Source organism: Gallus gallus, chromosome 7, assembly GCF_016699485.2.
Source record: "Gallus gallus isolate bGalGal1 chromosome 7, bGalGal1.mat.broiler.GRCg7b, whole genome shotgun sequence".
Lineage (NCBI taxonomy): Eukaryota > Metazoa > Chordata > Aves > Galliformes > Phasianidae > Gallus > Gallus gallus.
In genome coordinates, this window is record NC_052538.1 from 30,903,271 (window position 1) to 30,918,984 (window position 15,714).

The 15,714-nt window shown below is 40.3% G+C and overlaps 1 long non-coding RNA gene across 2 annotated transcripts in view; it reads right to left on the minus strand.

Annotated features, from left to right (window-relative positions):
* LOC112532760 overlaps positions 1–15,714 on the minus strand; it is a 129,678-nt gene that overhangs the window by 43,183 nt on the left and 70,781 nt on the right. The gene's annotated exons all lie outside the window — the stretch shown is intronic.

Below are 15,714 nucleotides of genomic sequence, written 5' to 3' on the forward strand. Positions count from 1 at the left end.
AAAGTCCATTTTGTCTCCACTTTAAAGACAGAGGGGTGTAAATTCCTCTGAAGAGAATTCCTTGCCTATAAAATCAGAAGTTGTTTATAATTTCAGAGCTCAGCCTCGCAAACAGCTTGCTTTATTCCATGCACAGTATTGTGCTTCAGAAGCTGGGCCTTTAGAAGTCAAAATAAAAGAAAAAGAAATTTCTAATGGAACAAAAAGAAAGATCCAGTTGTTTAATTGGCGCTAGTGATGTGTACTTTAAGGAAATGCCTGGCTTAAATGCATTCAGAAGAAAAGATGGGCAACCCCCCCCCAGCCTGGGCCCTGCTTGAAGAGCGTGGGAGAGAAGCCAGGGCCTGCTCCTGCTCCTGCTTGCACTGGTGTAACAGTGGAGAGCCACAGATCCTGAGCTGGCACTGCTTTCCCAGATCCTTCTTCTTCCAGTTCCCATTTCTTCTTTGTGCTCCTCCAGGGGAGCTGAGTTATGTTTATATGGAACATAAAAGGCTCTTTACTGCAATCAGTTAGCATTTTGTTTCCAACAAACATGCACATTTAGCTTGAAAATATTTAATGGATTTATCCATTAAACTCAATAACACATTTTCACCCTTAACTGCAATGGTGCAGGTGAAGACAAGCATGTTGTTTATTTGCTGAACGTTGTTTATCTCAGGATGGTGCACGAGGATACAGGAACAGGCAAGATGTTAAAGCACATAATAAAAACAAAATAAACGATCCATACATTAGAAAGATGTCAGAAGTTATCCACAGACATCGTAAGCTGAGGGAAAGAATGACCCTATTGCCATTGAGAAATTTCATTGTTCGCTTCATTTTCTTTAAAATGACCGGCAGGAATAACGGGTGTAGTTTTTCATTCCGCTGCTTTGCCGAGATGAGTTTGAGCCATTAGCTTAAGGTCTCTGGACTTTTAGCTTGTGGCAATACTGATGGAAAGCATGAGTTTCCCCAACTGTCTTAACAACCACAGCAACATCTCTCCATGTAGATATTAAAGATACAGGCAGTGGAAGCAATACTAATCCACGATGGGATTAAGATCTGCGCACCTGGGAAACAGTTGCCATGTTCAATCATTCGGGTGAAATCACTGCTGGCCTTTGGACTAGCCATTACAGTTTTGTTCCCAGTTGTTTCTTTCTTATAATTAACGTGTAGTATTGAGTACAAGAATTTTTTATTAAAAAAAAAAAAAGCCACCCTTCCATATGGATTGCAATTATCTTTGAAATATTTTAATATGAAGAAAACAGCATAAAATAAAAAGCAGTTTCATTTTTAATGTTCCAGTTTAATTAAGAAAGTGTTCAAGTAATTTAAAAATGTAGGCATTAAAATACCAATTAAGCTTAAGGCAAGTTTTCCTATTAATTTTGATGACACCAATACAGGGGTGTCATGTAGAGGTGACCCTTCAGAAACAGGTTATTTCCAGTGCTACATTTGGCTGTACTGATGCTGAGAGAAAATTAATTAATGGGGAAACTTCACCTGTTTGGCCAATCCCAGAAGGCTGAGCCTTGAGAACGATGATGCCATCCTTACAACAAATAACTGCCAACGTAACCTCCTTTCAAGGCTTTAATTACCATTTCATGTCTCAGCTTTCCACTTTGGCTGGCCATCCTGGTGAAAACTGAACATATTCTAATGGTTCTAATTGTGCAGTATGAACACAACTGAAACGTGCTGTTGGAAGTAAAGGTTATTCTGATGTGCGGTAATTATTTTATAATCGTGTTTATTGTTCTAATTCTGTATTAGTGACTAAATGGTAAATGTAGCATTTTAATGCATTAAAATTTAATTATTGCCTGAAACTCTAGTGCCAGGAGTACTGCAAGTTTCCATGGGTGCCAGCAACATTCACAAAGCAAGATGTGTGTATCTGATCTGATTAAAATTTTGTGCCCATTAACAACAAAAAAAAACCTCAGGAAAGATTACTTTCCAGGAATGGCCACTTCCAGTAGCCTTGCAGACCGAGAGATGCTAATTCTTAATGCCAGCCCGGGCAAGATGGATTTAGGTTAAATTTATCTCATTTCATTTCAGATCTTAAATTGGTTAATGAGGCTGAAATATGCTTTATTTCAGAGAAGCCACAGTGCTCTGCGCAAGGAACAGAATTTATGCCGACGTTCGAGTCAAGTGCAAATACCACCACCGCTCCTTCATTACCGCCTTAACTGGTGAGATCTGTTCTGCTCGGCAGAACTCGCACCAAATGTCAGGTTCCTAAATGAAGGAGCTCCTGTCTCTCTGCAAGAAACCAGCTGATTGGCTAAAAGTACTTCAACCTTTATTTAATTCATGCCTTATAAGTGCTCCTTGGCGGAAGCTCTTGGGAGCTGATCTTATGTCACACTTACTGAAACTCATTTAATTATTTGCAGCTGAGGAGGGCAGGAGGATGGTTATCGCACAGTGGAAAGCTCATCTGTTTCTTTTTCAGCTTAAACCACAAACCAGGGAAGTCAGTTAGGATTCCTGTGTTTACTTCGGACCCTTTCCTTGGGGCTACTTTTTAGTGGGCCAGTTTCTTCCAGAGCTTTAAAGGGATTTTGCTCATTCTCACGCTCCAATCAGCAAAAAATAAGTCATTAACGTTGGGACTGAAAATATCTCCGGTGGCTGTTTCAGCCACCAGACAAAAGCAATGGAGAAATGTGGATGCTCTACAAACTCAGGTGGCTCCCAGCTAAACCAGGGACTGCAGTCACATCACCACGAGGGCTGAGAGGAGCTCTGTGCATGGTCCCCCTGCCCCTGGAGCATGGGTTGATATCAAGCTTTTATAAAGAGCAAAGTCCTGCCATGAATTTCTGAATGTTTTCCATGGATCTTTGACCAAAATAAAAATTGTGTGCTATGTATGAAGGGGTGCAGAAAGACAAGAAAACACAAATTCTGCTCTAATGTGCAGAACATGGACTGGTTTGAAGGAAAGAAACAAAATATGGGATCCAGCCTGAGGCTGAAGACAGAGAATCGGTGACTTGTATAGCTTTAAAAGTCAGCTTTATGATTGTCATTAAATGAAAGCATCTCTCCTCATGGGGGACTTTTGTTTCATCACGAGGTGTATATCTCTTAGCACAACTAGTCACATCCAAGGCACTGTCATAAAACTTCTTATTTAAAATAAGAAAATCAGAAAGAAACCCTTCTAAATGAGGATGTTCTGTACTGGTGGGCTTTAGATCGAACTGGTTAAATTTATGATAAATTCTTACATATGTGGCTTTCTTTTAATAAATCCCAGTCCAAGCAACATATAAAATATATGATATAAATGTTTCCTTTGAAAACTTCTCTATGCTTCACGATTACATAGCTTAAGAAGTTTAGAAGCCTTGGGCAAGCAACTGAAACTACAAGAGGAATGCTTAAGAATTGTTTGTATGCTTGATTTGTTTTACAGTGCATTTGGTCTTTAGTTTTGATTGGATTGTCTTACTGAAACATGAAGGGCATTTAAAAGTAAGAAACTGAATAGGATACATTTGCAACTATATGCCCAAAAGCAAGATCTTAATGTCAGAAGTAAATTATAACAACTTACATTGCTGATGACATACATTATAATTCGAAGCCTGGCAAACCACATCAAGGTTGTTCTTACCACAATCTGTAATGTCTAAAATGTCTTTAAAGCCTTGTGGTTTTTAGGTTTACAGTAACCAGACTTTATTTATGCTAGGAATTTCATAAATAAAAAGCAAGCTTTACCAAAGGTAAGACTTTTTTTTTTTTTTTCTTTTTAAATGCTGCTGAATCTTTTTGGAAGTTCAACTTTTTATGCCAATAATGATAAAAGTGGGATGATCCCAGCAGGTCAGGCACATGCCAGCCATCATCTACTAAGGCACATTGGGTGATGTTGGGATGCTTCCTAATGTTGAATGTGGAAAGGATTCAGGCAGTCAAGTCTCAACTCACTGCCTATCTCCGAGTGTTTCCCAGGTCTGTGAGCACTTCTCTGGTAATGTGAGATGTGCAAACAGATGAAGTTGTGCCTGCAAACAGCCAAGCAGTCCGTGAGACTTCACATCTTGTGCATACCATGGGATTTTCCATCTTGGCACTGCCTGTGGGGACCCCAGCTTGTGGGAGTACCTAGCTCAAGGTGAGGACTCATGGTGGGCAGAGGCAGGTGGAAAGACCCCAATCCCACACCCACGCTGTAGTGCTCAGGCTATGGGTGTGCTGTAGTTTGTTGCTCTGTCTTTGACAACAGCCTGAGGGAAGACAGGAGCACAGCAGCTCTTTCGTGCAGCTTCTGACACGGGCACAAGTGTCCATGTGCTCCCTTGGATGTGCCTACTCAGGCTTTCTGTGCAAAAGCTGACTCCAGCATTTTCCCTAAACCTTAAAAAACTTGCTTTCCGTGGGTTTGTTTAGTCTTCCTACACCACTTAAACATTTGATATCCACTGCCTCTTTGAAAGAAAACCTCTTTTTGGTTGTGTTAGACCTGCCTTGTATGGAAGAGGGGCTGGAAAGTCCCTGCTGTAGCTCTCCCTGCTACCTGTGGCTTATACACCAGCCTGGTCCTCACACTGGCTTTTTCCATGCCAGGATCCCCACCTGCCTCCTTGCAGGGAATGCCCCTCCAGCAGCCTCAGCCACCTATCTCATGGAGATGCGGCCCAACATCTGATCTCTCCAGCAGCACCAAACCCTAAATCTCCCAGTATGCTGACTTGACTCCCACGTTTCTCTTCTGGTTAAAGAAAAGCCCTCCCCCTCCTTCAGTTTCTATATAAGCAGGAGAGGAGAAAGGGCGAGAGAGAAACAACAGCAGGCTCTTCCTGCAGGCCACTGTTGGGGCACACACAGGGATGAGGGGCTGCGTTTCAGCCGCTGCTTTGCTAAATACTGCACTGTGTTACTCTGATTATTCTCGGGCTCAGGCTCTGATCATCACGCCGATGAATGAGAGCCAGGTTTAATGGCAGGATGAATGACGACGAAGGTAAGGTGATTGCTCCCCATTTACTCTGGAGGAAATGGTACCACTTTGGCATCAGGTCCACTGGAAAAAAAAAAAAAGAAAATAAAAATATTCACAGCCCTTAAGCATAACAAGCCTGATTTGTCTGCCTTTCAGCTGCAATCAGTGAGAAACAACCCCACTGAAGTAAGCCTGAATGAAACATGAGGCTGTACATTTAGGTGAATAATAGCTGAATTTAGGTTTGGATTCTAGCACACGGTTTTAGTAAAAAGGGATGCATGCTGTCACTGCATCAAGGTGCTGAAACCATCAGCTCCTGGCACAAGTGCCGTAGCATCGTCACACCATCCCCAGGCAGAGAGCTGCTGCAGGGCAGGCAGGGATCATCCTGCAGGACTGTACAGAACGCACACCACATTTATCATTTACCTTCTGGAAAACTCAAAGTAAATAGATAACTAAAATCCATTAGAGAAACAGACTCCCTGCCTTTAAAACTAATATCATTTTTTTCGGTATGGCATTGTCTGCCTACTGTGCTGACTGTGAAGCAGAGCTCAGCTCCCACTCTGGTTTGTATGGAGTGAATTATGCGTTGGCGGAGCCTGCCCACGGCACGCGTACAATGCCTCTGCACTGGACTCTGCTAGTGAATGAGAAATTAAAAGAGAGTTGTCATATAGAAAATTAAAAAGTGGCTACTGTTACAAAAATATATTCTATAATTTATGCTGCTTCTAAGTCCCTGAAAAGAAAGTAATGAAAAAGCTTGAGAAATCTTGTGACAGCTCTGAATGCCCATCGGTATTGCTGTGTGATTTACATGCGCTTAAACCTCCAGAAGCAAAGCTTGGGCACAGTTTGAGGCACTAAGTACCAATCACTAAGTACCAGTACACTGACCAATGCACAACATCCTTCTCACTCACTCACTGCTTCTTTTCTGTTTTGTTTTGGTTTTTCTGTTTCCATTCCTATGAAGCGGCCACTCATCGTTCCCGTGCTTCACGAGGACAGTGCAAGTGATTTTAAGGACATCTGGAGGCTCACAGCTCATCTTGGTATACATAGGTGTTAAAGGTGATGATTTATTCAAATATTTAATTTACTGATCAGCAAGGAACAGCTTTTGTGCTCCATCATTCCTTCTAAACTAAAAAATATATACTGAAGGAAGTTGTTTTCCTACTTATGCCAGCTCATCCGAAACAGCAACCTCTCATACAGTATCCATCTCCTAGGCCCACAGAGGCACTCACCAGGTAATGGGAACAGCTGCAAGGAGGGGAAGAAACTCTCTAAGTAGCTTGAAATTTCTGCTGTTCTTGTCTGCTATTGCACCCAGATATATTAAATGCACATTTCTTAATCTAGGCAGTGCCCTCACGCATCTCATAATGCTATGCTTGACCTTTTATCGAAGAAAAGTCTTAATAAATAACTCAGTGGAAAAGCTACATTTCCTTCATGTACTGACAATCACCCCAGACTCTGACTTCTGCCATGGAACCTAGCCAAACCATCAGCCTGCTAGCATCACGTTTACTCCAACAACCCAATCTTTCCTCATCTGCACACAAGAGGATACTTTTTCCTTTTGAATCAGACACAGCGGAATGTTCATGGGGTTCAAGCACTGAGCATTTCTCAGTTCTCCAAGCACTGTGAAAATGGCACTGCAGAGAGAAGGAGCACACAACCAGCAACACCGATACCATCACCTGCTCTCCTATGAGATGGAGTTATGATGAGTTGACTGCAGTGTGTCCTATCCAAGATTCCCAGCAGCAACTGCTAACAGGAAGGAAATGCTGTTTGGTGATGTATTGCTATATGACAGTTCACATAAACACAGGTAAATTGGACAATGACATTAATAACCTTGATTGTTATTGATGTTTTTAGAACAAGAATTAGGATTTGCTGGCAAAATCTTCTTGGTTCGTATTGACTCCAGAAGGGAAATAAGAGCAGACAAATATTTCAATATATTATTAAGCAGCTGAGCAACTCCCAAACCACAGTTATCTTAATGATGTGACAAGCATCAAGTACCCTAACAAGCAGGTTCCCATAAATCAAAGAAGTAACCTGTGTGACATGTGACAAGTTTGTGATTAGGAGAAAACTAAAATATTCAAACTCCGTTGTGCAGACATGACCTGGATCCAAAATATATAGCGCTCCCTCTTTAGTAGTGAGCCAAATTGGATCCCAGTGCTATCTGCCTCACCTGTCAAAGGTGTGAAGGCTGCCAAATCCCAGGATTCCAAAAATCCTTTCTAACAAATGTTGAGAATACATCATCTCCTCACCAAACAGCCTGATTATCCTAGAAAACCAATGGTTTCCCCAGTTACAATACATTGATATCTGAGGAAACAATGGTTATTTCCCTCTTCACCATGCTCAAAATTACTGCTGTATTTCAGAAAGACCAAATGCAAAACTAAAGGCAACTACAGGTACTTAAGTACTACTACTACAAATCTGATGGCATTTATGATCATCAGTGAATGGGGAGAAAGTAAAATGCTGCTCTAAAGCACCAATGGTTTTATTTATTTGAAGAAACAAAACTTTTATTTGCATGTTAAATGCAATGTAAATTTCTTCTTGTTCTGTGAGAGCAGAAAGTCCAATGGAAGGAAACTAATCTGGGCATCTTACTGTGGGAGAACCTGCAGCGTGAACTCAACCAAGCTATTAGGCACTAAAGGAACACATGGGAGGGAGCCACAGGGAACGGAGCTTCGTAAGTTCCCCTGGTCACAGAATTACTTGTTCCTTTCTCAGTTAGGATTAGCCTCTATACAAGTGAATGGAAAAGCTGTGAGAAACTCCAGCAGGTGACTTATTATGCAATGCAAAATTAAACACAGCCAATCGGATACATTCTCTATATCTTTTTGAGTAAGAAAGTACAGTCCAATTCCAAAAAGAAAAATCTTCATGTTTCCATTTATTCCCTGAAAACACTCCTGTTAAGATATCGTGAAAAAAGCCTGACAGTTTTGAGACTATATTAATTCCTTTTACCAAACTGCAAATGCCACTTGCATAGAGAGGAATGAAAGCATGAGGCAGATGCAGAAAATTGCTCTATTTGCTACTAGCAGAGCTATTTATATGTTGACAAACAGTTGTGCCAAGAGCAGATGGATATTTTCTAGTATTGAAGAACTGCTAATTGTGCGCTGCTGTTCCTCTCAAGTTCATGGGGAAAAACCATTGGTGTTCCGCAGAGCAAGGCACGAAGAAACCAGTTCAAACCGTGCACTTGGCAAAGCAGCCAACACCTCCTAGGATGGCATGGAGGATGCCCTGGAGCAAGAAGATGCTCAGCCAGATGTCAGCTTAGCAACTCTCAGCAAAGCATGACCACGAGGAGCAGCACTTTGCAAATCTTCTGCAAGTCCTTCACAGAGGCATACAAATAAGGCGGAAGCATTCAGTGCAGAGGCTGATAAACAGCATATGCCAATAAAGAATTTACAAAGCCATTTTGGCTACCCGCGCCTCACCCATATTTTAATTATGTGGAAACATAGATATGCTTGTCCTAACGTACTGGAATGATACACAATTAATCTGACAAGGAAAAGGCATCTGTCTGTAAATCTGTATGTTATCTCATCACTGCTTGTTTGTTTATGAGGCTGAGGCATGCACTGTATTCTCACAACACATTTGATCACATTGGCATCAGGAGAAAGTGTGAAGGCAGATAAAGAGCAGGAACCGCTTTCACAAACTGAACTGCCCCTATCCAGCCCTGTACTCTGTGTCTTGATATTCTTATATGTATCAGTACTAAAGTACAATTTAGTTACCTTAAGAAAGTCTCAGACCTGATTTATCTGTGAGACACACTTCACAACACAAACCAATTTTGCTGTAGTAATACCATGTCAATATTTCCTGACAGAAGACAAATGTTGTTATTATTTTGCCACTTCTTACCTTTGTAAAAGTTTAGAATTTTACAAAATGACTCTTCTTTACATGTCAAAATGGTAAGTTGTTGGAAAGGAAAAAAAATTGAAGTCACTCATATCTATTGACAGGGATGGATTCTGCAGCGAGGTTAAAAATGATTTGGGCACAATATTGACATTTAAAAATATTAAAAGGAAACCCTATTTTTAATGGATACCTATATAAATGGGAAGATAAAGCAGATTTTTTTTTTCGGTGTATCCTGTGATATTAAAAATGATTTATCTGTATGCTCTCTGTTGGAGCTCTTTGTGCAAATATGTGCAGACACACATTCCTCTCCATGGTGGTGATCTGAAAAATCAGTCTTTCTTCTGCATTCACCTTCTTCTTTCCCCTCCACTACATTACGAGAGACATAATGCATGATCTCTACTTTACATTCACTTTAAGTTAATACTTTTAAAAATGATGCAAACTGCCCAAGCTAAAATCTTTTATTATTTTGGCCCTGTCACATCTTTTTTTTTTTTTTTTAAAATCTCCACACTGCTTACTAACCATCGTTTTGGGGAGCCATGCCCTACACTTCCATACAGAACTCACACTTGTGCTCATGTACTACTGTTTCTGTCGACAATCATATCTTGTGATAGAGACATGAAACGATTTCTTTAGGACTAGAGGGAATGGCTTCAAACTGCGCCAGGGAAGGTTCAGGCTGGATGTTAGGAAATACTACTTCTCTGAAAGGGTGGTCAGGCACTGGAATGGGCTGCCCAGGGAGGTGGTGGAGTCACCAACCCTGGAGGTGTTCAAGGAACGTTTGGACGTTGTGTTGAGTGACATGGTATAATGAGAACCATTGGTGATGAGTGAATGGTTGGACTGGGTGATCCTGTGGGTCTTTTCCAACCTTTGTGATTCTATGATTCTCTATGTTTTAAACTGAGAAAGAGGTCACGTGTGGTAAGCAGCTATAGGACAGTCAAGGCTATTTGCACAGAGGAGAGCTGGTTTGCAAGAAGCACAACATGTAGCCCAGACAAGAGCAGGTGAACTTTCACAGCAGGGAAAGGCTTCTTTTGATAAAAATTGGTGTTAAGGTCATGATTTGGCCAAATAATGCAGTTCATACTCAAGGGTCTCAAACTGCCCTGCAGAACCTCTGCATACTACGTTTGCTCAGCATAAAATGTCTCAAGAAGCACAGCTAACAGTTTCATCCTTAGGCAGGTTAAAGGAGAGGGTAAAGCACGGGGACTTGTAGAGAGAAAACCAGATGACTCTATTTACCTCATTAGCAACCAGTCAACTGGGACTTGACTTTAGAACACAGCATGGTCAATTTTGGCCTTTACTTTTTAATCTAGCCAGTTTACAAAAATACATATTTCAACATCAGAAATGAGCAAGCAGCAGTTTGTAGATTGCTTATGGAAAGTCCCACGCTGGAGTTTGGTATTTAAGCCTCAAGAGTGCTAAGCTGAGCTACCGATGAGTGGAGTGCAGGAATGTGGCTTCAGAAAGAGACGCTGAATAACAGAGACAAATAGTAGCTGTACGGCATCTGTATTTGACTGAATTATGCAGAAGTGCTTCAGAAAGCTTTTGGCTTATGAAACAAAAAGACCTCAAAAGTCGTTATCATCAAATTTAAACAAAGCCACGTTATTTATGCAAACATTCACACCCTTTATTCTTTAGCACTCAACTGGCTCAGTTTTAGCTACAAAAAAAAAATAAAAATAAAAATAAAAGGCCAGAAGAACACTGGGTATTTTATTTCAAACTGAAGACCACAGAGCAGAAGTCTGAACATTTTCACTTATCTAAGAACCAGCTGCACTGAAATGGGCTTTATATGTATAGCAACAGCAGTACTTGCCTAAAAATGACAAGAAGGAAGAATTAGGTCATATGTTTAAGTTCATTTTCATGCTGCGTATTTTGTTATGTTTCCCCAGTTCCATGCTGTTCAAATAACTGTATTATTATTTCACACTGCAGCAGTTATACACATGATCTATCAACTCTTGAATAAAAACAAAAGTAATCTAACTTCTGAGCGCTACGTCTTCATTTTACCTTAATCCCATGCATTCCATAAGCAGAACCCTAAAAGCTGTTACCTTAAATTACCTTCCACTTAATCTGAAGATTGTGCAAGAACACAAAATTACAGTATTTCAAAGAATTGAGCAGTGTTATTTTTGTTCCTCTCCCCTACTTCACTCCTTGCATTGGTAGGAAGTCCCACAGAGTACACTGCATGCTTTCTCAGGCATAAGCTGGGGGTCAGTAGAAAGCAGTACATATTCCTGTAACATTACGGTGCTTCTTTCCTTCTTTATTTTCCACCAGAGATGCTAAGCAGATGATTTTGCGAAAACTTATGGATCCATTTAATTTGAACCATGCCACATGTTCCTCCAACTCCATCACAAATTGCTCGCATGAAGCTGAGCGCATACATAAAAGGTTTCTGTATTAAGCCACTGAATTACGTGTAGAATTCACTGGCACTTTTTCCTGTGTTCACATGCATTTTAAAAACAACCGGAGAGAAATTAAACACTTGTTTTTATATAAAACAAAATAAAATCTGGCAAGGTGACTCGTGCTGCTGCAATACACAACACCTCTCCCTTTGCTGAAGAGAATTTGATTAGATTTGGGGGAGTGAGGGGGCGTGGATTGAACCCCTTGGCCTTTCCTCTACTGTTACAATCCCACCCCATGCTATTTGAAGTACACAGAGCAATGCTACCAGATAATTTTTGCTATTAATATTTATTTTCTATAAGGAAAAAAAAATAGCATAGATTTGTAGAGCACCTAGACGTGAAAATACTGCTTTTTCTGTGCACGTTTGTGGAAATTAAGATTTTTGCACACCAAAGATTAGAGAAATTAATTATTTTGGTTTTTGAGATGAGACAGCATATGCCATGTACAATCATTTTATTATTAAGGTTCCTTCCAATTACTGTTCACAAAAGATAGATGTGATTTTCTATTTCCATGTTTTATTTACTTGGAAAATGCATTCTGAAAACCCAGCCAAAAGGAGCTTACGTTTACATCTTCAGAGAAGGAACTTGCCTGTCCTTCCCATTTGTTTTTCTAACAATCACAAACCCCCACAGTGAAATTACTATGAGTTTTCTGTAGAGTTATTTCTGCACATACAAAACGTCATTTCATTCCTAGACATCAAAATTACACAAAATACAAGATACCACATGCACTTGCAATTTTACTAGACTAACACTATTTCTGAACTCCTCAAGTTAATGTTCTTCACTGCCCACAAATCTTAGCCTATCTATTGGTATATAGGAATCAGTTCACTCTGACACACGGAACAATTAATTCATGCTGCCAAACACAAGAGGAATGTAATGCTTTTTCAAATATCAAATCAGTCCAATTTCATTTAGACTTAAATGGTTCTTCTGGTCTCTCTTCATGTAGATACCTCTGCAGTCAATTAGCATTGTCACTTTTAATCTGTAATACTCAGATATTGGTCATTTCCCATTAGAGTCTTATTAAATAGATTCTTATGGCCAGATAGAACCTTCTGCAGTGTAATATCTGAGGAGAGAAAACTGACAGTCATTATGCAGCTGGCATTTACTAAAAGGTTAGATATTGCAGATAACCTTAATCACAAATTGTACTGCATGTCAGTGAATTAGCTCACAACTTCACAATTCAACCTAAACAGCCAAGCTTTCCATCCAAATGCTCTTAGATCATTACTCAGTTAAACTTAATCATCAAAACACTTCCTAAGTAAAATGTTTTTTCAGCTTTAAAGCGTCAGACTTTACCTCAGACATTCACATCACTCACTAAATGGGAAAATCCATTTCAGATCTTTGGATTCTGCTCCCTGTAAAACCAAATTCCCTTCAGCTGCAGACCCACGTCCCCAGCTAGATCCAGCTGTGCTGCCTTCACCTGACTGATGAGAATCCATCACTATTTAAGCTGCCTAGGCTAAGCAGGTCCTTTGGAGCAGTCTTACAAGCAGCTTAGCCACAAGGCTGAAGGGGAGAGAAGTGTTGGCAGTGTGAGCTGTTACACACAGCTGGGCAGCATCTTCTTCAGGTAGGCTTTATTTCCATGGTACAAGGCTCAATAGGAACCAGTGCTTCTTACAAGCATCTTGTTTTTCTTTCTATGTAAAGACAACAGAATGCTGAAGTCTAGTTTCATAGGGTTTTGCTAGAAAGGGGTTCTTCCTGCCTCCTTTAAATAGAGGGCAACAGACTCAATTGTTTTACAGTATTGCTTCTACCAGCTTTAGACTCTATGGGATCATTAACACCATAAGGATTCAGCCTTCCCACTACTGCTGACTCAATGCACCCAAAGATCTTTAGGGAATATGAACTTAAAAAAAACTCAAGTTCTGTAAAGCAGCTGAGAACTCCTTCAAATGTAATTTAACCCAAGGAAAGTACATGTTGGCCAGGATCAATGGGTGGGTAAGTAAAGAAATCAATATACTTCCCCCTATGGCTCTACAGGGGGAGTTAAGCAAATAAGGTAACAAAACCAGAATGTAGCAGTCTGGTGATTAAATTCAATAGAAAAATATGGACTAAATGAAAAACAGTAGATTTCAGCTACCAAAGTGCCCCAACTGTCACAAGATCAGGACATCCTTGCCCAAAGGAGGTGTATTTTGCAGGATATGGAGTAGCTGCATGGTTAGTGGGATATGACCTGTGCCTGCTGAAGTGTGAAGATTTGTCTTTGCACCTAGACTATGCTTTTAAAGAGACATCAGTGTCCAGAGCAAGCACTTTTTAAAGTCTTAGTAACTGGAGGAAAACACATTATTATCACAGTTTTAGCATTATTGTTTCCCAGGAGCAATATTTCACTTGTAGACTTTTGGAACCTTATCACACTTCTCAACAACTGCAGTATTTAAAAAAAAAAAAAAGTTTTCTAAGTTTCAGGATCAAGTTGGAAAAACTTGTTTTTCTTTTTTTTGTAATGGGGAGTAGAAATGCTACAGGGAGGAGAAGCTAAATGACTCAAGGCCAAATCCGCGACAAAATGAGGAGAAACAACTATGGATCTACGTGTTCTAATCCTTGCATCTTTCTTCTCTAGTAAATTAATTGTTTATGCAAAACTAACTCTCTATTAATTAGGTAGCATCAGTCACTGTATTCATATATCACATTTTCATTACATATCTTTATCAAAATATCTACCTCATTTTCAGCAGTGTATGTGGATCTTTTCTACTTGGGTTTGTTTAACTGATTGTCTGCCTGATCAATTCCACTGACTGTTTACATCTGGTGGAAAAACAGCATCCACAGAGCTATGCTACAAACTGACAGGCGTCTCACTGTATGGAATAATTCAATGCCTCATTGAAAGAGAGAATTAGATGTGGCTTCCGAAATCAGTGCCAAGAGAGTTTAGCAGTCTTGCAACCTAGTTGATACGAATTGTGGAGACATGTAGCACTGATCAGCATGATATGAAACAAGGAACCACAGAGGTCAATGTAAGCCAGTCTATGTAGGCTTTTAATGGGTCATAGAAGTGTGTGTGTTGTCTATTGCTGGAATTCCTTCCAAAGCACTTCTGTTTACACATTAATAAGGCTAGGGAATCAGTTGCTCAGGAGAGGAAAAAAATGAGTTATTGTTGAAAGCTCATCATTAGTTCTGGTTGTTATGCTTACACATCAGAATAATTTATTTTAATCTTTATCATTAAGAAACAACAGTTTACCCAGAAAGTGGTAGTCAATGGCTCAATGTCTGGGTAGAGATCATGGACAAGTGGTGTCCCTCAGGAGTCAGTACTGGGACCAGTGCTCTTTAATATCTTCATCAGTGATGTTGCAAGTGGGATCAAGTGCCCCCTTAACAAGTTTGCTGATGACACCAAGCTCTGGGGTGTGGTTGATGTGCCTGAGGGATGGGATGCCATCCAGAGGGATCTAGATGGGCTTGAGCAGTGGGCCCAGGTGATCATCATAAGGTTCAATAATGCCAAGTGCAAGGTCTTTCTGTTAGCATGTCTGCAAGCACAGGAGGTGAGGATGGAGACGCATGGAGAGAAGGCCAGCTATGTTCTTGCTGGCGTTGTGGACAGCAGAGTCCCATGCCTGCAGCCATATTCACGTGCAAAGCTCAGTGCCACAGGGAATCGCCCTGTGCAGTAACCCAGTGCTTCTGCTATACTGCTGTGCAGTAAAAGGCAAATCCCTCCAGCCCATGTGGTAACCAGAATGCATTGCTTTGTGTACAAGTAACACAAATATTACACAGCTCACTATAGGGAATGAGAAAGAGAGACTAAGCTCTAATACCCATTAACAAACAACCACTGTTTCACTAAGCTGTGCAGCGAGGATTGCACAGAACAGGAAACTGTGGTAATTTAATATAGATTTCTATTTGGAACGTTATGATACCTGTAGAATACTTTAGTAAATTACTGATGTCAGTTGTATTTCTCTTTGAGACTAGGGAAATAGGTTATTGGCACAATAAAACATCTAGAGGCATTTAAAATGTCAGTCTAATAGCAAGAACCAGTAAGGCTTTTAATTACCTTCTGTGCAATTTTTTTAATTGCTTCAGTGGCTGCAGTGCTTAGTGAATTCCTGACAGAGCAGCTGCAACTGACTTAATTTAAAACACTTCGGAAGCACTTGTAAGACGTGTTAAGAAATATCACAGAAATCCCAGGAATTGTGTGGGATCTCCTGTCTGATGCATGTGAGGGAATCTTGGGCTTATTTTGCACTGTGG